The following is a 26,665-nucleotide window of genomic DNA, read 5'->3' on the forward strand; positions in this document are numbered from 1 at the left end:
AGTATAGATTCCCCACTGGCAAATACCCACTGCCTGTAGGAATTAGTCTTTCACGTTTTTCCATCTTAGGACTTAATTCTTAACCTTAGTTCCAGTTACAAGATATTGCAGCTTCTGGGCATGCTCACTAAAAGGACAAGACAAAAATAATTGGACAACCAATCTGTTTTAGAGAAGAGTTCTTTCAAGGATGCCTTTGGTGCAGCCATGAGAGTTCTCTGTTTTTCAGTGTTTTCTCCCCTCCCCTCCCCATGTCTTGTGTGTAAAAGTGAGGCCATCTTCCTTAGTTACAGATCTTTTGAGCAGAAAATCCACGGGTGCAGGCCCATGATTCAGAAAAGGAACTTTCCCAGACCATTCTTAAGTAGTTTCGTCCTGGAGCAGCCTCCAGGCCTGTTCCTGACAGCCCCCTCCATCTGCACCAGGCCCTTCAGGGGCTCTGTTCTACCCTCGCACCTGCCATCTGGGAGCCTGCACTGACTCAGGGATCCTTCAGGCTACAGGTGGGCAGCGCCCAAGCTGCAGAAGTTTTCCCGCTGCCCTGGAAATCCCAGAGCCTCCAGGGCTTGGGCAGGCTTTTACCCACACTCACTGCACACTCAGGCAAGGCCCTTGCCAACAGCAGCCTGAGGCTGCCCCGGCCAGTGAGGGAGTTGGGAGCTGACTTGCACTTTGGGAGCTCGCCAGAGCCCCTGTTGCTGGGGCATAGGACCTGGGGGACAAGGAAAGGCGAATCAGAGCCCACTGGCCTACCCCGTTCACGCAGATGAGGACACAGGCCCACGACCCATTGGAGCTGGGTTTTCTGCTCCTAACATAGTTCTCTTACCCTATCAGAAGTTAGGAGAAACTCACCAATGGCAGAGTCTGGTGAAAAGCATAAAAACTCAGGTGGCTCCATTTCAGGGACCCTGAAGGTCTGCTCGCTCCAGCGTGAGGCGAAGGCTTTCTTCCCTCCCTCAGTGTTTGCAGGCATGTCTCTGACCTCTCAGCCCTTCTCGGTCACAATTCTTCCCAAGAAACCACCACGTTCCAAACCTCACACTGTGAACCCAGTGTCTTCTTTCCTCCCTGGAAACATTTTCCTGATCTAGTGACCTAAGAAAGAACTCCAGAGATTCTAGGTGCTCCTGGAAAAAAATATACCTTTCCCCGAAGGGGGTGTGAGAATTGTCAGCCCATGGCATCTCCCAAGGGGAAAGGAAACATCCCTGTCACCCCTCGCTGCCCCTTTCTTATCCCCAGATGTTAACAGCATCTGCTTGGAGACTCTGGGCAGTGCCCATGAGTAACAGTGCGTTTGTACTGCACAGGCACAGGGGACGTGGAGCAAGCCGGCAGTGGCCTGAAGAAGGCACGGTCCTCCCGCAGAGGCGCATTCCTGTCCGTCTTCTTCAGCACACCGGGATCAGGCTTGCTGGCTGTCAGATGTCACCACCATCCAGGGGCAAGTGGGAAGTGGGAGGGACCACCTGATGCCCTGCTGGCGGGCAGCCCCCTGCACAGTCCTGCATGAACTAGCATCTTCACCACTCCCCTTGGGCAGGCTCTCACTCTGCCCAGAAACCTACTGGGAGGTTGAAAAGAGAAAAGAAACAGCACAAGTCCTGTGTATGTGATCTGCTGGGGTTCTTACTGGCGTCTTGCCAGCATGCGGGGTGCTCCCTAGGGTGGGGGCACAAGCTTTCTACCGTTTGACCTTTAAAAACAAACAGATTTTCTTCTTTCTGTCTGCAAAGACAGCTTCAGGCCTTGCTAAGTTCTAGAAACATTCACGCCCTGGCCACAGTGCTAAAAATAGCCTCCTTCCTTTCTCTCGTGCTAGTTAGGCTTCCGCCGCCCTGTTTGATGCCGCTGCTGTGCAGCCTCGGCGGGCAGGAGGAGCAGAGAGCTCTGCGCAGCAACCCAGCAACCGGGGACGGTCCCTCCCGCAGAGGGTTCTGTACAGCAGAGCGGTGGCCTGCCGCCAGGGAGCCCTGACCCGCGACCGCTAGGGGGAGCACTTCCCGGCCCGGGCGCGGGGCTCGCGCCTCCGGTCTCCAGCCCAGGCATGCTCTTCATTCCAAATCCCGGTGCTCTGCGTTTATTTTTTCTCTCCTCCCTGGGCTCCAGGAGGTATGCCCCCGACACACGCCTCTGCAGACCCCTGCCCGCTGCCTGAGGAGGTCTGTGCAGAGCCAATGGGCCCAGCCCAGCCATACAGTGAGAGTCACATGGAAACCTCGTGAGGGAGCAGCCAGGGTAAGACGAGCGGGGTTAACTCCACACCCTCCGTCTCTACCGTCTCTGCTCCCTCGATTACTCTCTGACAGGGGGGCACGGCTTGTGTAGGGGAGTGCTGCACCCCGGGAGGCTCCTCGGTGTCCTAAGTACTGGGGATGATGGGCAGGTGCGACCAAGACTGCTCCAGCTAACCGGAGCAGGGGGAGCTGGCTTCCCGTCGGGTGTAACGCTCTCCCACTCCGAGTGGGGAGGAGCCCACACCTGGTGGAGGGCCGCCTAGGTTCACGCTGTGACCAGCCGGGAGCTGAGGCTCTGGAGAGCCAGCAGGGGCTCTGGGAAAAGAAAAATGCCCTGTGACGATGTTCTCTCACACACGCAGGGCGGGGACCTGGGCTTGCCTGGGGGCCAGAAGAGGCTAGGCTGAGTGTAACCATGTGGAAGGTTTTGGGGCACAGTACTGAACAATGGGAGGTTAGGTGTGGAGGGCTATGACACAATCTTGGAGATGACACTTTAGGTGGCTGTGCTTCCCCCACAACCCTGACCTCACGCTTTGTACCCTGCCCCTGAGGACAGGGCAGAGTCCCACCTCCCGGTCCCTGGCACGAACTGCTTGCTTCTTCCAGAGCGTAAAGCCAAAGAACAGTCAGATTAAAAGCGCCATAACAGACCTGACCTGTGGTGGTGCAGTGGATAAAGCGTTCACCTGGGAACACTGAGGTCACTAGTTTGAAACCCTGGCCTTACCTGGTCAAGGCACAGAGTTGATGCTTTCTGCTCCTCCCCCTTCTCTCTCTCTCTCTCTCTCTCTCTCTCTCTCTCTCTCTCTCTCTCCTCTCTTTAAACTGAATAACATTTAAAAAAAAACAAAAACTAAAACAATATCTTTAAAAAAAAAAGCTTCATAACAGCCAGGTGCCTGGTGTGTGCCACTCTGCACCTTGGAGGCTCCCAGCTCAGCAAGGCTGGTGGCCACTGGGTGGATTCTGTCTCACTATCTGCTTCCTTTGCGAAGGAGAAGCCCAGCCTCCCCCCAGTTACCAGCACCTGGAGGATAGAGGGCCCGGAGAGAGCCACAGGGACACAGGTGCCAACATGGCAGTGCACGGGGTGTTGCTTTTTAATATATAAATTCCTGTTGACAGTTGCGTTCTTGTAGAGCTAGAATATCCACCATTATCTAAGGGCCCTGCCGTGCCTTCTGACTTTTCTCATTTTTAAAAAGCATTGATTTTTAGAGAGAGGAAGGGAAAGAGAGACAGAAACGTCAATCTGATTCTGTATCCCCTGACCAGGGATCAAACTAGAGACCTTTGTGCAGTGGGACCATGAACTAGCCAACTGAGCTAGCCAACCAGAGCTTTTTAATTTAAAAAAAATTTTTTTTATTGCCTCCTGACTTCTTGGCATCTGATTTATATCAGCAGCTTAAAGTTGGGTCTCTTTCCTCTTCCCTGACTGGAAACACCAGTGACCATCCTGTAGTGAGCTCTTCCTTCTTAATTACTCTGACCATTTAGGACCCTGATTTAAGCTAGCTAAATGATCTTTTGAGATAACTGGCATATACTGTCAACTTCATGGGCCTGTTAAGATTGGTTGGTGCTGTTTTGTAGCTGTGAAGACCCCTAGAGAGATCCCAAACGCGTTCTGGGTAGGAAGTCACAGCCCCACCAAGCTCAGTTCTATAAATCCCAGCCATGCTGAGGTTCCATTTATTTTCGCAGCCTCATCTGCTGGGTGTGCTTTATCCACTGGCAGACTCCCCCTCTTCTGCATTGCTTACACCCTGCTCCTCTAGCCCGTGACAGCTTCAGAAAGGTACAGTTGCTATGGCAATGCCTAGAGCCATCTGAATTCCTGCTGCACCTTCTGGAAGAAAAGGGCTTGTGAAGAGCCATTCAGTGGATTCCAAATCTAGCCTTCCCTGGCCTCTCGTCTGCCAGGGTCAGATGCCGAGAAGTGTGGGATGTGGGTAGCCCATCTTCCCTGGAAAGATACTCCCCATAGTTGCAGGCCACGTGTACCTGGACAGATTCTCCATGCCTGGATCAGAAAACTAAGTGAGGCTTCCTACCTGGGGCTCTATGTAACATACCACACCAGTGGTTCTCACTTAGAATCCCCTGGAGAGCTGGGTCCCACCCCAAGAGTTTTCTCACTCAGTAGTTCTTGGGTGGAGCTGAAAATTTTGCAGATCTAACAAGCTCCTGGATGATGTTGCTGTGTGTCCCAAGATCACTCTGAGAAGACCACCTCCATTTATGAGGATGAAAAGAAGGAGATGTGACGTGATGGTCACATCAGCACAGGAGCTGTCGCCAGTCAGGTAGAGAAAGAACAGTCAGCTGTCCTAGAGGAAGAAAAGGGGGTGAGGGACTCTACACTCACATTTCTGGGCCAGGGATCCTAGGGAACATGTGCCAGGACTGGAAATCCTACACGGGTTTTGTTTTTGTTTTTGTCCCCAACAATCAAAGACATCACCCTAAATGTAAAGGAGGGGACAGCATCCCAAGCAAGGCCTTGAACTTATAGAAGACCAACTGCATGGATGCCTCGTAACTGAGTGGGTCTAGAGCAGGGGTAGTCAACCTTTTTATACCTACCGCCCACTTTCGTATCTCTGTGAGTAGTAAAATTTTCTAACCGCCCACCGGTTCCACAGGAATGGTGATTTATAAAGTAGGGAAGTAACTTTACTTTATAAAATTTATAAAGCAGAGTTACAGCAAGTTAAAGCGTATAATAATAATTACTTACCAAGTAATGTCAGATTTTCGCTAAGTTTGGCAGAATAAATCTTTATAAAACAACTTACTATAGTTAAATCTATCTTTTTATTTATATTTTGGTTGCTCTGCTACTGCCCACCATGAAAGCTGGAATGCCCACTAGTGGGCGGTAGGGACCAGCTTGACTACCACTGGTCTAGAGTCTTAGTGGCGGGGAAGTCAGTGGCCTGCCTGGCTCAAGAGCGAGAGGGAAGGAGGGGTGTCACGGGCACCAAGCCCCCACAGCTGGAGCTTTTACACCAAGGTGCACACCAGAATGCAGAGACCATATTCCACACAAATAGTACCCAGGCCCCTGCTGGGCTGCTTACCCCGGCCTACCTGGAACTTCCACTCCTGTGGGTATTATTTTCCTAAGTGAGAACAATTATGAGAAGACCTAAGACAGATGGTGCAGGCCTGCCCAGCTCTGAATAGCGGGGGCCGGGGATTCTAACATCTCGCACGCTTAACCCCAGACAGAAAGTCAGATCTCTGTAGGGGGGGGCTCTGTAGGCAGGATGTCTCCCCTGCCTGGGGTTGTCTGCGAACAGGTGGAGCGTGATGGTCCCATCCTCCCCCAGGAGGGGGAAGCTGGGATAGGCTTGTGGTGTAAAAGAAGTGGGCATCAAACCGGTTGACCAGTTCTAAAAAAGCAGTATTAGTTTCTCAGTTCTCTGACGGCCTGGAGTGGGGGGAGTGTTTCCATTTTGAAGATACAGAATTCCTGAGGGAGACCAGAGGCCACTGGGACTTGGTAGGGAAAGGGAGGTCCTTGGAAGAGGCAGGTACCAGATGGCCATCCTCGTATTTCTGAAGTCAGTGGATCCAAGCACTACCCAGAGATAGAGATTAAGAAGGGACAAGGAGCCTCGGGTGGACTGTCATTCATTCCAGAAGCTACTTGATAACTGCATGCATGGCCTTCTGGGTTGAGGTCGAAGCCCAGTTCAGTCTTTGTTCGTTACTAGGGAGTGAGCAGTGGGCTTGGAGTGTCTGCATTGTCCTCTTTAGCCTATCAGCCTGGGGACCATGATGCGAACAGAGGCCACTGTAGGAGGAAGGGAAATGGTCACTGCTCAGAGTGGGTTCTGGTCACTTAGAAGAGTTCATCTTTGAGCCCATGAACGGAGAAGAGACTGGGAATTGTCCCTGTGAGTTTAAGGGTCATGACTAAATACAGAACTTGAGAGCCCCTTGGGTCCCAGGCACATTGCCAGCTAATAAGTTCATTCCAATTCATAACCAATTATAGCCGAATACCCTTCAGTCTAAGCAAAAGTCCTCAACTACTAACAGAAAAACTTAGCATGTCAGCCTATAGCCATAGCCGCCTCTCCCAGTCACGGGGCAGAGGCTGCGGCCTGTGGGAGGGTGGAGGGCAGACACTGCACCCAGTTTCGGTGAGCACGGTGAGTCCTGCGCAGGCGCACGCACACGTACACAACGGGCCCTTCCAGCTTGCGCAGTTTAGGGCACAAGCACTGGGCTTCCCTGAGGAGGGCACAGCCTGGACTCTGCACCTGACCCTTGGGAGTGGGGATGGGTGGAGGGGAGTGCACCAGTGGGCCTCAGTGTCGCCCGTGCATAGTGGGGTTTCCATTCGGGTCCCAGTTCAGGGGTCCTGCCAGCTCCCCCATGGCCTGGTCTCAAACCTTTGTCTCAGTCTCTTCGCTTCCCTGTCAGAGGTGGCATTGCTGCACACCAGGCGTCCAGCCCCACACAGGGAGCTTCAGTCTGAGCCTGGCTGCATAGCCTCTAAGTCCTACAGCTCCTCAGAACCCCAGGCCTGTTGGGCATTTTCACCCTCAGAAAGCAGGTCCTGTGGGGGGCCCTCGTCCACAAGGCCATGTGGGCATGGGCTCTTTTGTTCACCAGCTCGACAGTAGTCTGAGGAACCATGCGTGGGTGACGGCTGCCTGCCTCGGCCCGTTGACCTTTGAGGTATCACCTCTTCGGGGGCCCCCCTGATAGGGCTGGTATTTTGGAAGGACTGTCTCCAGGGCTGCAAGGAGGAAGCTATGTGGAGAGGAAGTAGAGAGGTGGGGGCGGGGAGCAGCTCTCGGGCTGGGTTGGAGCCAGCAGGTGCTGGCTGTGAGGGAGTCAGCCTGGACTTCCATCTGGACCAGCTCCTCGAGATGGGACGCGGGTCGGACATCAGGTGAGTGTGAGGAAGGAGGTCTCCAGGCCTGAAGCCTTTGGAGGTCCCCTCTTCCCTTGGCTGCTGGTTTGGTGTTTGTCCCACTTTCCTCATTACCTAGGCAACCTTTGCCATTGTCGCCCAGCCTAGCCTGGGAGCCCACTCAGGAGGGGAACAAAGGACCAGGGAATATGGGGCAGCAGGGTGAGGAGAGGGACCGAAGGACCAGGGAGAGGAGACGGGAAGGGGAAGAAGGATGAGAAGAGGCGGAGCACAGGCTGAGGAGGGGCATTTGACCCTGGGACCCAGCAGACTGGGCTGTAGGACACGGAGATGAGGAGGGCCGAGACTGGGACCAGCAGGGTTAGGTGGGTTCTTATTCCTCAACCGTAGGCTTAGGGTACCTCCTTTGTTTTGTGGCCACAACACATAAGCCCCAGATTTTACATTAATCACATCCCCACGGCTTGCTACCCCTAGCTAGGGTGGGGACTGTGCTGCACAACCTGGCCTGCGTCCCTAACCCCCACCCTGGCCCCTGCTGCAGGCCTGGGCCCCAGAAGGCAGAGGCCTTATCGCCCGGCCCTCCCTGCCCCCCATATCCCACCCTGGCCCGGCCCGGTTTCTGGAGCTCAGCTGCAGCCTCCGAGGGGGTTGGTGGAATTTCCCCTGGGGTTGTCTGGTTCGCGGAGTCACTTATCTTCTTGCCTTCAGCCATAACTGGAGAGGGGAATTAGATTGGGGTCATCAGAAGGCCTCCGGAGCCAAACTTTGCGAACTGTGGGGTTTAAAGCTAGGGTGGAGCTGGGAGAGGCCCTTGTTTAACATCTCTGTTTGCCGAGGCCCCTCCCCGCTGGCCCTGCCCACAGCCCACCTCACCCCTTGGTGGGCTTTCCCTGCTCCCAGTTTATGATGGAGATCAGGCCTTTCTCCCCCTGCCTGTGCTTCCCGGGAGGCAGCTTCCCGGGCAAGGTCACCCTCCAGCTGCATGGTACACAGAACCTCAGAAAGGCCTTGTGACTTCAGCACACCTAGACACGCCCGAGACAGGAACTCACTTCCAGCAGGCCCGGGAGGAACTGAGAGGCCACAGGCAGCCCCCACCCCACCCCACCCCCTGCAGAGCACTGTGCAGGTGCTGTGATGTGACTCTCCCCATGTGACCCTGCTGACCCGGCAGAACATCAGCAACAGGTCAAGGAAAGGAGAATAGTCCAGTGGGGGAGGGCCAGAGGAGATGGCTCATGGAGTGAAGTGGAGTGTTGAGTCAATTGGTTTGCCCACTTCAAAAATCACTGTGAAGAAATGTCACCCACTTTTACAGATATTTTTTAATCTTAGAAACCTTAAGACAACTGAGACAGTGTCTAATTCTAAAGGCCAGCTCTGCCCCTGAGTGTACCTTTCTTGTGAGCTCCCCAATCAATTCAGAGCCACCCTGTTCCTGCCACAGACACTTAAGTTTGTTTCCCCCAAATATAGGCACCCTGGAAGCAAACCCAGCAAGCAGAGAAGGTAGGAACGACAGTGTGAGCCACAACACGGGGCACAGCACGTGCAAGGCACTGTTCCACCCACCTTGACTCAATCCCCACAATTTTCCCTACAAGGTACTACTAGCAGAAGCATCCCCTGTCGACAGATGAGGCAACCGGAACAAGGAAGTATTTTGCCCAGGGACACGGGCAGTCGGTTGCAGTGACTTGCTCCCGGGCAAACGGTTTCCAAAGGCGTCTCCTGACCACTGACCTATTCTGATTCTGCAACTAGCATACTTTGAGCAAGATTTTTGGGCCTAGTGCTGGGTGTTCTTTCCACACATTCTCTGACTCTTAGAGGACAGAAAAGGCAGAAGTTCAGCCTTTGGGTAGGGTGGTCCCTCACTAGGACCTCTCTGCGTGTTGGATGCTTTGCTCTCATGGACCACTGTTGACGTCCAGGGCTCCTCAGCACCCACCCAGACTTTGCAGGGCAGGTTTGGAAAGTCCCCCTTCCCATGCTGTATTCGGGCTTGACCAGAGCCCACACTGAGGAGACTTGTAGGCCACTCCACCAACAGCCCTGGGTGGCAAAATTCCCCAAGAGATATGGTGGGAGAAGGGCACTGACAGGAACTTAATCATTAGCCCCACTGCTCTGTGAGAATTAGGGCAAGTGAGAGGGCTTTAGTGTGTGAAACTGAAGCTGAGGAAATGAAATGGCTCAGGGCATATAAGGAGGTGGGGGGGAGCCTGGTCCTCCCAGGTTCCTTCTGTCAAAGTGCAGCCAGGGAACTCGTCCTGCTGCTCGGGATCATCCTGAATCTTGACGCAGGGTGTTTAAGGACATTCTTTCCTGAGAACAGATGTGACCACTTTATATCCTGGTATTAGGCTCAATGAGCTTCCACCCCACTCCCTGCTTAAGCCCCATCACAGAGCATCCTCATTAGCAGACAGTGATGCTTCTGTCTCATCAGCAGGCTTTCCCAACCACAGGAAGGTCTCTTCCGTGCAAAATACCCTGCCACCGAAAGGTTCCCTGGAGCACTGTTGTCCAATGACTGGCCTGAACTAATCGGACCAAACAGGAGACAGTCCCTCCCCTCTGCTTCCTTAAGTCCCTCGCAGAATTAAATAGAGTGCTTCATTTGCCATGCACAGGTGCTGCTGTGTATAAAATGTCACTGCCCTCAAAAGGCTACAGCCAAGGCGGGAGGTCATGTATGTAAAAAGGCAGCAATACAAAGTGATACATGTTAATTATCCAACAGCATCCAGAAAAGTGCTAGGGAAGCAGGGAAGGAAGCAGGGTTCAACTGTAGGTAAATAAAATGATATCAAAATGTGAAATAACAGGAAACACGCTGTCTCTATTCCATGGACACCTTAGGTTGCTCACAGAGCCCGTCCAGGCTGCTCTGAGAGTCCCATTGAGCTCTGTCACTGTTTTCTGCACTTGTAAGGTCTTAAATATGCCTGGTCAGCTCCTTTGGCATCTTCGTTTTTTAAAAACACTAAGAACTGTTTTTGAAGCAAAGCCTTCCTCTTGGGAGAACACTCCCCATCACTGGCTCTTGCTTCTGAAGCCACACAGGCCCCTCTCTGAGCCAGGCCTCTGAGGTCTCTTTCTGTCTGGAGGCTGTGGGGTATCCTTGTGCCTGGGCTGTTTTTAATTAAACCCCGCAAACTAAAGCTGAGCAAACGACTCTAGCAAGCTGATTTTCCAAAGGGTCAATCTTATTTTGAACCAACATGTCAAAACAAAATCAAGTCAACCTAAAACTCATACAAAGTAAATAAGTGCATCTGTTTGTAGATTTATCTTTAAAATTACAAGGGCAATGCCAGACACAGTGGGCCCACAGAGCTTCTGGGGAGAGAGGGAGCCTATTCCAGCTTCCCCACAACAGGGATCTAAGAACAGGCAGCACAAACCACTGTCCTAGCCGCAGGGTGGTTAAGATAGGGCCCAGGACTTCAGTGATTGCTGTCTCCTCCCCTCCTTGGGGCAGCATGGGGGTGGGCCAGTGAGAAACCTCCACTTCACCTGCTGTCACTTGCCTCCTCGCCACTGCAGACGCCAGGCCAGGAAAGGCGCCTGGCCTGATGGTTTTTTGCACCTGAGGCTGAGAAGGACGATGCTCACTCCTCAGCCTCACACCAGGCTGAAACCACAAGGGTGGGCTAGCTGGTGACCCCACACTGACAGAGTGCTTTGAGGAGCACATCACACAGAAGCCAGGTCCTTATCATTTGGATGAAAGAGGCACACACTGCTTGCTGTTTGGGTCTAAACTGGAGGCTGTAACAGAGAGCATCCCCATCTTACTGTCTTTGACCCAATGAGTTGTGAAATATTTCACAGAAAAGATCCATTTACAGCTTTTCTGGAGAAGTTAGACTGACTATACTTGTCCCACAGTTTCCCCATGGCAACAAGTCTGCTGAAGACCTCAGACACCCTCCTCTCCTTGGCCAGGCCGCGTGTCCCGGGGCAGCTGCTCTGGGGGCCCTGGGGGCGAGGAGCTGTGCTGTTCCCTGCTCCATGCCGCTGCCCTTGCCTCTTCTGAAGCCCCAGCCTAGAACGCCTCCCCTGGCTGTTCTCAAGCAAGTTCACAGGGGGCCTCCCTTCGACTCAGAAGAACAAACCCTTTTACTAAGGGCTGAGACAGCTGAGTTTCTGGGGAACACAGACTCGTGGGAAAGCACACCCACAATTATTATTCCCCCTTTACCGAGTGGCTGCTGTGCAGAGCCAGAGGGTTCTGGGACAGAAGGGCAGAGACAGCCTCGATGCTGAGTCCTTGTCAGCTGCTCCCAGCACCTGCTGTAACTGTGCTCTCTGCCTCCATCACTCAAGGCAGGAGTACTCCCGTGGGAAAAGCACACACACGCGCGCGCACACACAGTCTGTGAGTAGATTGCTCTATTTTTGCTCAGCAGTGGTCAATGTAAAATTTGCCAGAGTAAATGCCAAATGGTGGTGTTCCTAGCAGACATGATCTTGGGCGACTTCATAATGATGGCGGTGGTAGTGAGTGTCTAGGAAAGCCCAGGCTATGAGCAAGAAAGGAGAGTTTGTGTTAGAAAAGCAGGCAGCTGAGGAAGAGTGTGAGGAGAGACCCTCCTAACGTTGTCACGGTCATGAAGTTAACATCCACCCAGTGTGGATTCTCCCCTCAAAATGTTTGTTTCATACCCCAATTCTGTTACCACAGAGGGTTTGGGACTATTTAATATGTGTTCTTCTCGCCCTGAATGGAGCATCCCTGAGAGCAGGGATGGTGACATATTTCTTTAGGTCTCCTTACAGCACATAGTACTATGTTCTCCAACATTCCTGGTGACTAAAATGAGTGCTTATGGACAAATACCTAAAGTACAATGATTTATTAAATGTAGACAGATATACCACAGGTAAAATTTCTGCCCATCAGTCAACACTCATGAAATGCTAGGATGGTGTCTGAACAAAGTTTACAAATAATAATCCCATTTTTATTGCTTTTTATTTTAAAATAAAAGAGACAAGAAAAATCCACCTATCATCACCTGCCTACCTGAATGACCCCCCACCACCTCCACCCTGGCCCAAAGCTAAAGCATCACAGACAGATGCTGTCCTCCAAAGGAGCTGGGCCACCTCCTCAGGGCTCCCTACACCACCTCCTGCCTAGAGGTGCTTACGGGGAAGGGAGCAGACAGTCCAATCCCCCTGGCCAACATGAAGCAATTTCCCACTCGATGGCAGTAACCACTGAGGATGTCCCCACTTGGGAATGCTCAGAGGGGTATAAACAAACCAGACACACCCAATCAACCTGCAGCAAGGGAGAAGGAGCTGAAAGAGCGAGTGCTGGGCACTGAGTGGGTGCCCACTCTAAGTGAGCAAACGCTTGATGCATGGTGACTTGGAGGGTGCACAGAGGCCAGGAAATAAAACTTCAATTAGAACCTAATTACTGTGTCGACGGTCCCTAACGAAGGATAAGAGACTGCTTCCCAATGCAGTTGAGTGTGTGGTTTAAGATGATGCAGAGGGCGATCCAGCTGTAGAGAAATTCAGAGACTAAAGGAGGTAGGGATCATGTCTCAAGTAAGAGAGGAGCCAACGCTGAACCCAGGCCCTGCTGCCCAAATGGCATTCTCTCAGCTGCCTTACAAGGACAGGCTGCCTAAAGTCCTGGGCCTCACTGGGTTTCTGGGGTCCCCGGACCCTTGCTCTAACTCTCAGTTCTAGCCTTCTGCATGCCTGCTCTTCTGCCCTGTTTGTCCACCACCCTCTGGCTCACCAGCCCTGCTTCAGAAAAGGATTCCTACCCTCTGCTCCAAGTTGGTTCCAAGTCCTCTGGTGACTCAGGCTGCCCTTGGCTTCTCCCACAACCTCCCTAGAACTGCTACTTCATGCCTCAGTTTGTATTTTTTTTATATATATAATGATTATTTTATTGATTTTAGAGAGAAGAAGGGAGAGAGAGACAGGAACATTGATCTGTTTCTGTATGTGCCCTGACTGGGGATCAAACCAGCAACCTCGGTGCTTCGGAACAATGCTCTAACCAATCGAGCTATCTGGCCAGGGCTTGATTTACCTTTTTCTATCTTCTCTCTTCCCTCCACCTGTGAGCCTGCACCCTCCGAATCCCTGGGAAAGGCTCCTCCTTCGTCTCTTTGCTCCCAAGCACAGGACCCACCCTCTTCTCTGGGACCTCTCTTTCAGAGGCCGGCCTGGGTCCTATTCCTTCGGGAGGCCTTCCTTGGCCTCCCCTCCCCGACTTTGTCTTCTTAGGCAGCTGTGGGTACAGGGGACCGAGCATGGGTTGGGAGTGGGGGCAGATATCCCTGCACCTGCATGACTCCTGATGCTGTCCCTGTATAGAGTGCAACCTCAGGTCACATCTTATTTTCTGCATCTATAAACTGAAAAGAATTCCAATTCACATGGTGCTTGGTGCTTGTAGGATTATATTAGAACACACAAGACACCTGGAACCACACTTGGCACTCAGTAAATGACCAGTAGCCATTACTCTCCTTCCCTCCTCTGACATAAGTGCACCACTCTCTAGACACTGTAGGTGCTGCCCCTCCAGGCCCTCTGTCACAGGGAAGGGCCCCTGAGCCCTGCTGGCCAGGCCCTTCTTTGACTCAGGTGAGACAGGGATGGAAGAACCCGGTGTTGCCAGGACCTGAGCCCCACACCTGGTGCCAAGTGCCTCCGAGCCACCCCTGTGGAGTCTCCCCGGGGCCAGCGAGGGCTTGGGGCACAGATTCATCCCCCCTGCACAGACACATGAAGGACCCCTTTCACAGGTCAGAGGGTAAGGACCAGCATGCCAGTCAAACCTCTGCACCTACTGTAGCCTTCACTCACAAGAAAAACAGCTTCTGGGTAGGGGGCCGGTCCAGGAGGGCGAGGTGAGGGCCAGGGACCAGAGGGCCACCTTACAGAGCTCAGCACCTCACCACCAAGTACACGCATGCCCCTCCCCGGTGACTAGCTGCCCCCTCAGTGGGTGAGACAGGCCTTCCAAGCCTCTGAAATGCCAGGGTCTTCCCGACCTCTTCTCCAGACGGAGAGAGTGGTTTGTGCTGGACTACAGAGGGGCTGAGCACACTCTGCCTACAGGCTGAGCGAGGTTTTTCTGCAGACGAGGGGACGCTGCTCATTTGTGCAGTTAACATTTAGCGAGCACCCACTTCTTGTCAGACATAGTCCAAGCCCTGGGGATACAGCAAAAGAGGACAAGGTGACTGCCTTCAGGAAGTTTACATTTTAGTGCAGGAGACAAACGATTGTGTAATGTCAGGGGGTGGTAACTGCTCACGGGGAAAAAACCCGGTGAAGGTTTAGACAGTGAGTCATGGGGCGCTGTGTGAGCTCTCCAGTGTCTGAACTTAACTGGAAACTTCAGGTGAGCAAAGAAAAAACCACGGTATCCGCAGCAGGAAACCCCTCTGGTAGGTCTCCAGTTGAGTATAAAGTATTTCGCTGGGGTGGCAGGAGAGCAGCCCAACATCTGGGAAGTCCGGGTGCTGTGGGCACTCTCAGTATGGGGAGGGTGACGGAGGGGAGAGTGTGGGGAGAGAAATTCGTATTTTATTGAGCACCTACCATGTGCCAAGTACCATGTTAGATTTCCATCCAGAACAGCATCTCCCTCACAAAGGCCCATATGGTTTAAGAACATATATTCATGTATAATCTGGATGATACATTAATTTTATACAGAGAAGATCCCTTTAGGCTCTTTTTCTACCACCTGGCCTCACGGCTCCTGTCTGTGTCCCGGAAATGGAAGCCACTGGGCATAGAACAGAAAGGCCAAGGTATGACACCAGAATCACCTGGGAGGGAGATGAGATCCTGGTCCGATTAGCATTAGAGGAGTTGTGAGAACTAGAAATACAGGTCCAAGCCTCTCCCTGGTGGTGAGGAAAAGATCATGATTTCTGAAAGGAAAACAAAACAAAACAAAACACAAAAACTAGCTCTGGAAACTTTGAGAAAATGTGCCCAGTCAAGAAGAGGAATGGGCAGGGCAACCCCATGGGCCATGCTTATGGCTGGTTACTGGGAAGGGAAGGTCTGGGTCAGCCACCAAATCTGCTCAGTCGTGGCCCTAGGGGGCTGGGGTGAACTACTTTGTCCAAGACCACCATGGTGAGAGAGGGCTTGCTTCTTAGACACCCAGATTAGTCCTGGCAGAGTCAGCAGCCACCCTAAGACCTAAGACAGGGGTCCTCAAACTTTTTACACAGGGGGCCAGTTCTCTGTCCCTCAGACCATTGGAGGGCCGGACTATAAAAAAACTATGAACAAATCCCTATGCACACTGCACATATCTTATTTTTAAGTAAAAAAAACAAAACGGGAACAAATACAATATTTAAAATAAAGAACAAGTAAATTTAAATCAACAAACTGACCGGTATTTCAATGGGAACTATGCTCCTCTCACTGACCACCAATGAAGCAGGTGCCCCTTCTGGAAGTGCGGTGGGGGCCGGATAAATGGCCTCAGGGGGCCGCATGTGGCCCGCGGGCCGTAGTTTGGGGACCCCTGACCTAAGACATGCTCTCCCTGAGTGTCTCCCTGGGCCTGTGCCAAGGGTAAACTGAGGAGGGCGTGCCCTTTCCCTCTCTGCTGTAGCTGAACACCCAGCCTCTGTTCTCCCTCTCGGTTCTAACTTCTCGGTCCTTGTCCCCAGGAACAGGTGAAACCCAGTTTGGGTCAGGAACATTGGCTCCTATGGTCCAGGTTCACCCCATGCCATCCCTACCTGTCCCTGTCCCAAGCCTGTCTTCCCCTCTCTACTGCTTCCCTGCCCTGCTCATGGCCACCAATAATGCCGGGGCAACAGGTCACATTTAGCTCCTGGGAATTCATTCATTGTGGAATAGAAGGCTTGATCGCTAAGTTAAGAAATTTCAAGATCTCTTGGGCAGGTGGGTTTTCTAAATGTTCCTTGAATGCCGGGAACCTGGGATGTGTCGGGGGAGGACCCTGCAAGGATAGGACTAGAGGAGACCTGCCTGGGGACAGAGCTGTGAGCCCACAGTCCCACACACTGTATGGCAGCAGGTGAGCAAGCAAGCCTGGGTCCACTGCCTCAGCCATCCTCGCGTGCACGGAGGAGCCCTGGCCCCTTTGGGAAGCTCCGTGTGGGCACAGAGTGGAGTTGGGAGTTCAAGGGTGGTCCTGCTTAGCCACTGGCTTGCCAGGAGACCTTGAAATGGGCACAATAGTTGCTGGCCTTTGTGCCTTCAGGTTTGTAATTAGGACCCAACGAGAGCTCAGTCTGAAAGCCCACTGGAAACATTATGTCCTAGTGAGGGCCTTTTCCTCATTCTTCTCTCCCCTTATGAGATGAGAGATAGAGGGATGTGAGGAGGCAACCAGAGGGCTGTTAGCTGACGTTTGTGGGGTGCGTGCTACAAGTCAGGGTCTGCACCAGGCGCTCGACGTTGTCTAACCTCACTCCCCCAACAACTGCATGAATCAGGCAGGATGACCCCTCCAGTATCATTACTCCCAAGGTCAAAATGTCTGGCAAGTGACTGGGCTGGCACTCAGATCTGTATCTGCGCGAATCAAAGGCCTGCCCTTCAGCCCAACGCCATCCTGGGACTAAAGTTTCCCAGGGAGATGCCCCTGGCCTGGGGAAATGCCTTAGCTGGAAGTCTGACCTGGGTTTAGTGCTGTACCCCAGCTCACTATGTGGACGTGGGCAGCTTACTTAACATCTCTGGTCCTCTGTCTGCTCTTTTGTTCAAGGAGTTTTGCTCTCTGAACCTCCTATCAGATTCTTGGGCATCATTTCCATCATCCCTGGCCCTGGTCTTATGTTGGGTTAGAAAAGAAATAAGAGTGTCAGAGGGAGTCAGACCTGGAGCAGGAGGTAGGGCTCTGAGTGGGCCTTCTCAGCCTTTGAGCATCGACGTGTGGTCTGGAGCCAGCCACTCCAAGAGGGTGCAGGGAGCCTGTTACCAAGCCCATGTTTTAGAAAACTAAGGTCCAATGAGGTAAAATGACTCCTCAGGCTCAAAGAGCAAGTTAGAGACAGAGCCAGGGTTGGAATCCAGATCTTCCAACCCCTTACACCAGGCTGCTCTCGGGTCCCTGGCCTCAGGCCTCAGCGTGGAGCAGTGAGGGGAAGAATGGGAAAGGGCAGTGCCCGCAGGACTGTGGTCTTTCTGAAAGCCCTAAGAGAGAATCCATCTTCTTGCCTTTGCCAGCTTCTAAAGGCTGCCCACATTCCTTGGCTCTTGGCCCCTTCCTCCATCTTCAGAGCTAACAGCAGTGGGTTTAATCCGTCTTACATTACATCACTCTGACATCAACTTATCTGCCTCCCTCTTCTAGTTCTAAGTACCCTTGTAATTACATTGGACCCACTCCAATAATGCAGGGTACCTCTCCACCTCTAGGTCAGCTGAGTAGCAACCTTAATTCCATCTGCAACCTTTATTTCCCTTGCCACATGACCTAACATATTCACAGGTTCAAGGATTAGGATATGAATATTTTGGGGGTCATTATTCTGCTTACCCCATACCCCTTGCCCCAAAGGGAACTTCCAAAAATAGTTACATTTCCTGCATCTCCAACATGTGGGTTGAGATGGGTACCTGCCACTCTCTTACGCACCTCCCCAAAATTCTGTGTTCAGTCCCAGCCTCACCCCTTGAGGATTTCCCTTCCCTTCCATTTCTTGCCTCCCTGGTGCCCACCTTCTCAGCACCTCTTTGTGTCCTATTCACAAGTGGACCCATTACCACTGAGCCAGACAGCCCCAAGCTGTGGGGACAGGGAAACAGCTCAGGTTGCTGGCCAAGCTCAGCCGGGGAATGGAGATTGCTCTCCAGACAGGACAGGAGGCTGGGGGCTGCAGCAGCTCAGATGGTGTCAATCCTGGACTGTGGGCAGGGCTGTGGAATTGGTTCCGTCTTCTCAAGCCCTAAGAGATTCCTGTACCCCAATGATAAGTGCCAGCTGGTGAAATGGAGATGGTGAGCCAGGTGCTGCCGGCTTGTGTGGCTCTGCCCTGCTGGGGGGCGACGGGGTGGCTGGGGGAGGCAGGCCAAAGCAAACCACTGAGCCGGGTCTTCCAGGAACTGGTGCGGGCTGTCTACCTAAAGGGGCCGAGGCCCTGAGTTTGAGTCTCCCTGAGGCGCTGGGCAGCTGAGATTTGGGCATCACCACTGTCTCTCTTTGTCTTCTGCCTCTTATACTCTCCTGACACTGTCCTTGCAGGAGACATCTGGGGGAGACGTAGGTAAAATACAGCCACGTGGTCTTTGCACCCTGTAATAGCTTTTGAAATGGCCTCCTGGTGTTCAGACCCTCATGTAGTAGCCCTCTGCCCTTGAATACAGGCTGGTTGTAGTGGCTTACCATTCACAAAGAGAATAGGAAAAAAGCTTTTAAGATTTGTTTGTAAAAGTCTGCATCTTCCACCTTTTCCTAACACTCTCTCACAATCTCCTGCTTGCTCCTCTGATGAAGCCAGTGGCCATCTTGTGAGCTACCCACATGTCTTGGAACTAAGGGCAGCCTCCGGCCAACAGCCAGCATTGAACTGAAGCCCTTGGTCCAACAACCCATATGGCACTGGATCCTGTCAACAACCCCCACATGAATAAGCTTGGAAATGATCCTTTCCCTGTCAAACCTTGGGATGACTGTAGCCAGACATCTGGATTGCAGCCTGTGAAAGACCCTGAGCCAGAGAATCCTACTATGCCACCCACAGGCTCCTGACACAGATTCCTGAACCCCCTTCTCTCTGCTTCGCCATCATCTCTTCCCAGCCTTGAACTGTGGTCTCCTCTGGCCTCCTCCTTGGAGAGAGCGAGCCCACCTATTCACGGCTTTAGCAATTAGGCAGGACTGTGGCTGTGCTGATTTTTACCAGCCGTTTTCCCCATTCCACCAGTTCGTCAGCATGCAGTCCACTTCTTCTCTGGCCCCTGAGCATATATTTTATCTGGATGTTACTATAACAACCCAAATCAGTGACTGTGTTTCCTCCTCGTCATCCCTGTTTTCAGTCACCAGTAGATGTTTCCTTTGGAAGATGGCTCATGGTGCTTCCTCCCCAGACCCTCTGCTGGGACTAAGCACACACCTGCTCACCGCTGAGCAGCCTCTCTGCTTCAGACTCACCCTCCTGAGACACAGCCCTCAAGATGTCAGATGATCAGTGACTCTCAAGTCTCCATTTCCCATTGAACCTGCCTGATGTTTCCCACCAGTAGCCCTGCATAACTGTAACAAACAGCCCAGGGTCTGAGTGCCATTCTATCACATGCTGCCTGTGTACCCTGGTGCAAGTTGGTTCACCCTCCTGACCTCAGTTTCCTAATCTGAGGCTAAAACCTAAGGTGTCGTTCAACCAGTGAAGGTTTGTACAGTTGTTCTGGCTTTGATCACCAGCCCACCCTGAACCAGGTTCTACAGCCAGAAGATGGTGTGGATCACATGCCCAACTCCCCAGCTGTGTGCAAGAGGTGGCACTGGGGCGGACAGCCCCAGCCAGTGCCCCACGCAGTAGGATCAGGGCTGCTTTCCAAAGCAAGGGGTGCTGAGCAAATGTAGGACCCTTCCCCCAATGGCCACCTGACATCCATGTGTACCCTCTTTCCCATGTAGGCACTTCCTTTATTTTTTTAAAGAATTTCAAATAATTTTTTAAAATTGATAGCATTCATTTGTTGTACCACTTAATTATGCATTCATTGGCCACTTCCCATATGTGCCCTGACCAGGAATCAAACCCACAACCTTAATGTTTCAGGACGGTGCTCTAACCAACTGAGCTAATGGGCCAGGGCCATGGAGGTACTTTCCAAATGCTCTTGCTACCCTGTAGAGGTGGTGGTTGCACACCATTGTGACTGCACTAAATGCCATTGAATTATACATTTTGAAATGGTTAGTTTAATGTTATATGAATTTTATCTCAATGCAAAAGGTATTTTTTAAATACTCCTACTAAAATAAAGAATTCACATCACCTACAACTAAAAATGTACTTACGTTTCTTCCCAAAGAAGATAATCCAAGTCATGACCAGTTCTAAAATCAGGATCCCTGAGTAATGTATGCTCCTCTCAATGAAGTCTAAATGTAGCTTCTTATTATCTATACTGGTGGCTAAATTATAAATCGAATCACTCCAAAACACCAAATCTATGATAGTGGAGAAAAAACAGATGATCCACAATGAAGATCAGCTTGGTAGAGGGGAGACGGGAAGGAGCATGGAGGGGTTGCCAGCCCACAGCCTGCACCACATGCTGCTGATGAGGTGGCAAGGGCTTACTTCTCCACAGTGGAACCAGGTCCTGGTCCATCTTCCTGGAAGAATCTCCCTGATTCATTGTCCTCCACAGCTGTGCCTGAGGACCTGCAGGGAAGATGTCTCCTTTGGGGAGGGCCAACTTCCTATTGGTATGATCAGAGAGAGCTTCTTGGGGATTCCTTCAGAAGCTGAGCAATCCCTGGGTCTGGGGATGGTGATCTCCAGATCCAGGGTTCCTTAAAGCCTCAGCCAGCTGCCAATCAGCTCAATTCCTGGGAACTCCATGGGCTAGTCACTAGCCCTACAAAGACCCAGAACCACAGAAGTTGTGAGCATTAAAACACAGTGGATATCAAAGTGCTTTGTAACCCATAAAATGTAATTATCCTCATTCACAGAGAAAATCATAAAGACATCATTCTGCATGGTTTTATGTGTGCCAGAACACAGTTCTTTCATTCAATTCCTATTTTTTTATCTTCCTGTTGGATTTCCCACAGCAACTGTCATCAACTTCCCCCCATTTCTAGATGCTGGTTCAGCCCCTTCCCCCAGGAGATACCTCAGCCTCTGCCTCTTATTCCAGCATGAGCCTCACCTTGTATATTGACAGATGTGGAAATAAATATAGATGTAATATGTATGTATGTAAATATAGACATGTATGTATACACATGTACATTCCCTTTTCTGTCCACTGAGAGCACCTACTGGGAAAGGAAACTTAATAGCAATGAGTACACTTTGTGCCCAAATCGTGGTTTCTAAATACCATTCTTTACTAAAAGAAACTGTACCTTCTTGGAAAAATGGCAGATTTCAGAGTTGGGTCAAGCAAAGAACAAGATGAGTCCAGAATACATCACACTTAAAAGTTAAGGAAGTGCTCAAAGAATGATGGAGTTCAGAAGGGACTCCTGCTGGCAAAATATGGGGGAAATTGGGCACCAAAATAAATAATGATACCAACAGATTCTAAACCACTGATAAAACAGGAATCTATGAGTCCACATCATTAGAAACAGAATATGATGAATCAATTGCAAGTTTAATGAGGAATAGTATATTTACATAGTCTCAAAGTAGTTCCCCACAAAATACTTCCTAATTACAAAGGGGAAAAGGGACTTCACAATAGAAAGCCTGGCACACATCCCTTTAATCAAGTGATCAAAGTTAACATCATCAGTGATGGGCCAAATTGAAATGGTACGCCACCTAACAGGATGCATTGAGAACAACAGTATCCTTTCTGTGATATTCCAGCCAAAGATACATCACCTGAGGCTAACCATGAGAAGACCTTGTCCACGTGGGCTACTCTATCAAAGTGCCAGACTGCATGGTTTATAAGCAACAGACATTTATTTCTCAGTCGGGGGCTGAAAAGTTCAAGATCATGATGTTTGGTGAGGGCGTCCTGCTTCAGAGACAGGTATCTTTTCTCTGTGTCCTCATGTGGCAAAAGGGACAAACTAGCTCTCTGGGGTCTTTTTCATATGGTCACTAATCCTACTCATGAAGGTCCTGCATTTTGAAAGCACATACACACACAAGGGAAGAATATACCCATGGATGCTGGGTGGCCATTGAGGGAAATGTAATGTGTTTGTCCAGAGCCCCTTGCTTTGGGAAACATTTTTAACTGTGCAGGTCAGAGGCATTAAATACATTCACATATTGTGCAACCATCATTATTGCCCATCTCTAGAACTTTTTCATCTTCCCAAACTAAATTAAACTCTAACTCGGTATTCCTCCCCCCCCCCCCAGTCCCTAGTAGCCAGTATTCAACTTTTTTTTTTTAATTTTTTTAAAATTCATTTTAGAGAGGAGAGACAGAGAGAGAGAGAAGGGGGGAGGAGCTGGAAGCATCAACTCCCATATGTGCCTTGACCAGGCAAGCCCAGGGTTTCGAACCAGCGACCTCAGCATTTCTAGGTCGATGCTTTATCCACTGCGCCATCACAGGTCAGGCCCAGTATTCAACTTTGACTCTGAATTTGACTTCTCTAGGTATCTCAGACAGTATTTGTCCTTTTGTGTCTGACTCATTTCACTTAGCATGTCTTCAAAGTTCATCCATGTTGAAGTATGTGTCAGAATTTCCCTCCTGTTTAATTAAGGTTGAATAACATTACATTGTTATGGAACATTTTATTTATCTACTTATCAGTTGATGAACATCAGGATTGTCTTTAACTTTCGGCTATTGTAAATGTTATGAACCCCGGTGTACAAATGTCTACTTAAGTCTCTGATTTTAATACTCTTGGGTATATAAACCTGGAAGTGGAATTGCAGGATCACATGGTAATTCTGTTTCCTTTTTGCGAGAAACTGCCATACTGTTTTCCACAGATCCTTTGTAGTTTTTATTTTTAATGTTTATTTTATTGATCTTTTAGCGAGAGAGACAGGAACATTGATCTGTTCCTGTATGTGCCCTGACCAGGGATTGAACCAGCAACTTCTGAGCTTTGGGATGATGCTCTAAACCAGGAGTCCCCAAACTACAGCCTGCGGGCCGCATGTGGCCCCTTGAGGCCATTTATCCGGCCCCTGCCACACTTCTGGAAGGGGCACCTCTTTCATTGGTGGTCAGTGAGAGGAGCACAGGATACATCCACATCCTGTGCTCCTGGAGTACTGTATGTGGTGGCGCCGCAAAGCGCGGTGTCGCTCACGTACAGTACTACTTCCGGTGATGCAGAATGCACGGGTCACAGCTCCGGAAGCGCGTCATATCACTTGTTCCAGCTAGCAGTGACAAATATGGAACCAGACATTGACCATCTCATTAGCCAAAAGCAGGCCCATAGTTCCCATTGAAATACTGGTCAGTTTGTTGATTTAAATTTACTTGTTCTTTATTTTAAATATTGTATTTGTTCCCATTTTGTTTTTTTACTTTAAAATAAGGTATGTGCAGTGTGCATAGGGATTTGTTAATAGTTTTTTTTATAGTCCAGCCCTCCAACGGTCTGAGGGACAGTGAACTGGCACCTGTGTGAAAAGTTTGGGGACCCCTGCTCTAAACAACTGAGCTATCCGGGCAGGGCCAGGTCCTTTGTAGTTTTACATCATTAAGACTTGTATGTTACCACAGGATAATCTAGTCTGTTCTTCCTCATACTGCCCCTCACCGCAGGTGGTCTAGGATCAACCAGGGTTCTGGTCAGGCCACAGCAGGGTAGACACAAGAGAGGGAGGTACAGGAGCCCAAAGGCTAAGTCAGTCTAGGCTAGACCCAGTGTAATGTGTAGTGAGGAAGGCCCAGTAGGGTTAGTTAGCTAGCACTGATATACCTCTTCTCAGGACTGCTTGGAGAGTCCTCCTCATGCCAAAGACATCAGGGCAAGGTTCTGGAACCAACCCTGTAACCACATAGTTGCTTCTTACTGGACACAACCCCCCTAACATGGTCACCTTTGGCTGCTTGACTGCAGGAACAGAATGCCCCCAATGACTTAATAATAAATAGTTCAACTAAATAGAAACTTACATTGCCCATCATGAATCCTGGCTCTGCTACTTCCAAACTGTGTGGCTTTGACTAAATCTCAGCTTCTATAGCTGTAGAGTGGGCATAATATAAACTACCTCACAGAGTTGGTAAGGACGAAAGGGAAAATGGCAGCTCTGGTGCCTGGTGCACAGGAGACACTCAGTAAACAGTCTCTGCTATTAGAGGCAGTATTACATAAGTCCTTGTGGAAGGGAGAAGAATGGCAGCCATCTTTCTAAACATGGTCGTCCCCTTAGCCAAGCTTTATGGAGTGTTTGTAGATGTCCATCTTGATGTCGAAAGCAAAATGGCAAAGGGCCTGCAATGTATATATTCCATTTAACTGAGGTTTACTGAGAACCTATTATGTGCTGAGTGCTGGGCTATAGAGATGACAGATGAGGTCCCTGTCCTCATGGAAGTAACATCCTGAGTTTCTGTAACTAGCCATGGATAGTGGGGGTGGGGGTGGGGGGGCTTATCATCAGTAGCAAAGGTGACCACCTGAGTGAGGATAACACTGAAAAAGGCCAGGACATTTGTGTGAGAGGGAGAGCACACAGTATGTCCTGGCTTAGGGAGCTCAGGGCACTTCCATGTAGCTGAAGCGCTGGATGGAATGGGGGTGCACCACCCAGGAGATGGCTGGTGGAGATGAACGCAGTACCGGGGAGTCAGACTGGGGGCCTGGGGACCAGGGGGCCAAGCACCAAGCCCCAATAGTGGCAATTGGGAAAGTGATGAGCAGAGGGTGGCTGTGCTGTTGGAAGTAGCCAGAGATGCCCCAAATCAGAAACCTGGAACCCTGAGAACTCTGTGGGAAATAAAAACAACCCCCAAGGCAAAGGGATGAGTAAGCGTGAGGTTGAGTGTAGGTGTGCACACAATCTTAGAGCTCGAAGGGATCTTCAACGTCATTTAGTTCAACCTCTAACTCCATGAAGTCTTTCCATCTTCCACTGTCCAACTGAGGGCACCACTTCGACAGCTTAAGGTACAAGGAGCTCACTCCCTTTAAGGGGGCTCATCCTATGGCCCTCAAGCCTCCAGGACGGCCTGGATGGGCCTGGAGCCCCGACCTTGGCCCTATTGAGTGGGCGGCCTCCACCGAGCCACCGGCGCACCTGGCGGGGGTGGCAGATGGGGTGGGGGTGCGCTGCTGTCCTCAGCCCCAGTGCTGAGGCAGGCAGAGTGCAGTGGACCTGGTGGAGGTAGGGAGAACTGCTGGGCGAAGGCCGCCGGGGGCTCGCGGGCTGCCGAAGAGGGAGGCACTTGACACCCGCCCGGAGAGAGGAGGGGCCGCTGTCCCTGCGGCCAGTGCTGGATGCAGGGACCCAGCGCAGAGGCAGCGGCAGGTAGCGGAGCGCCCCGCGGGGGAAGGCTGCAGCAAGGCCCCCGGCGGAGTGACCGGAAGCGCGGCCGAGGCAGGGTGCCCAGGCCCAGCGCAGGGTCGGGGCTCTGCGGTGTCCAGCCCTCCGTCTCGCAGTGTGCGGGTACCCCCAAAGGGGCTGCAGAGGCTGGGAAGTCTGAGCGAGGGCGCTAGGACCGGCCGGGCGCCCCAGGGCCCCCCAGTCGGCGCTGCCTCGCGGGCCGGCTCCGCAGTGCCAGGGCCGGGGCCAGCGCGGCCGCGGGGGGCCAGCTGCGGGCGGAGGCCTAGGCCCACGGGCGGCCAAGGGAGGGAAGGAGAAAGGCGGAGAGAAGGGGTGGGGAACGGGGGACTCGACGGAGGGGGCGGAGAGAGGGAGCGCGAGAGCTAGCAGTTGGGAGGGAGCGTGAGGCGAGCAGGCGGGCTGGGCGAAAGGGAGGGTGCGCGGGCGGCGGCGGCCTCGAGACCAGAGGACGAGCCGGGACTCGGCGCCGCGGCACCAGGGTGCGCAGCCGGGCCGGCCCGACCCCACCGGCCACACGGTAATGAGCGCCACTCCTGGCGGCCAGGGCGGCCGGCCCGGAGGCGGGCGAGGAGGAGGGGAGGTCGGGCGGGGAGTCACAGCCGCGGGCAGTGCCTGGCTCGGGGCACGCTCCTGGACCCCTGCAACTCGGTGCCGGGCGCTCGCGGGGCCAGGGCTGCGGGCGGGGACGGCGGGCTGGGCTGGCTCCGGCGGCGCGGGGCATCTGAGGGTTTGTTTACGTCCCCGCGGGCCAGCAGGCGCCCCCTCCCGTCCCGCCCGCTACCGGCGCGGAGCCCCTCTCCCCGCCCCCGCCCCGCTCAGGGCTCAAGTTCAAGTCTATACAATGCCGCGGGGGGGCAGGGGGTCCACCGCTGGCCTCGGCAGCGGCGCGAGGCTCCGAGCTGCCTCAGGGGCTCCGGACCGGCCACCTCTGCCTTCCGGCCCTGTCCCCGCCCCGGAGCCCCGCCTTGGGTCTGCGGTCCGCTGGAGGGCGCGGACCCCAACCCGGAATAATCGGCTCCCGCCGCGACCCGCAGGGAGCGGAGGAGGGGGGCGGGAGCCAGGCCCCGCGCAGGCTCAGCCGCGGCGGCAGAAAATGGCAGCCTGGCACGACCCGGCCCCCCGCCCCTCCCCCCGGCTCTCGGCCCTCCACGGCCCCGCGGGGCGGGAGACACGGGAGGACCCCGGGGGCGGTCCGAGGTGTGATCGGGGGGCCAGGCCGGGGAACACTGCGCAGCGATCCTTCTTCCGCCACCTGTGGCTGAGGGTGTGGGGTTGCGGGGTGCCAGTGTATCTGGGAGGGGCGACGGGGGTAGGGAAGAGTGCCACTTGGGGGGCACACC

The 26,665-nt window shown here is 52.4% G+C and overlaps 2 protein-coding genes across 21 annotated transcripts in view; both read left to right on the forward strand.

Moving 5' to 3' along the window:
* The window catches only part of DTNB (dystrobrevin beta), a 196,569-nt gene extending 194,955 nt beyond the window's left edge, over nt 1-1,614 (forward strand). For all 13 annotated transcript variants that reach the window (XM_066378730.1, XM_066378727.1, XM_066378729.1 and 10 more), the window contains one exon: nt 1,314-1,614. The gene's annotated coding sequence lies outside the window, so the exon portion shown is untranslated. The remainder of the gene's footprint in view (nt 1-1,313) is intronic.
* A 150-nt stretch (nt 1,615-1,764) lies between these two features.
* The window catches only part of DNMT3A (DNA methyltransferase 3 alpha), a 136,738-nt gene continuing 111,837 nt past the window's right edge, over nt 1,765-26,665 (forward strand). For 2 of the 8 annotated variants that reach the window (XM_066378714.1, XM_066378724.1), the window contains exon 1: nt 1,765-2,241. The gene's annotated coding sequence lies outside the window, so the exon portion shown is untranslated. The other 6 variants (XM_066378718.1, XM_066378723.1, XM_066378716.1 and 3 more) reach the window with 6 other exon arrangements.

The sequence above is a fragment of the Saccopteryx leptura genome, chromosome 3 (genome assembly GCF_036850995.1).
Source record: "Saccopteryx leptura isolate mSacLep1 chromosome 3, mSacLep1_pri_phased_curated, whole genome shotgun sequence".
Taxonomy (NCBI): domain Eukaryota; kingdom Metazoa; phylum Chordata; class Mammalia; order Chiroptera; family Emballonuridae; genus Saccopteryx; species Saccopteryx leptura.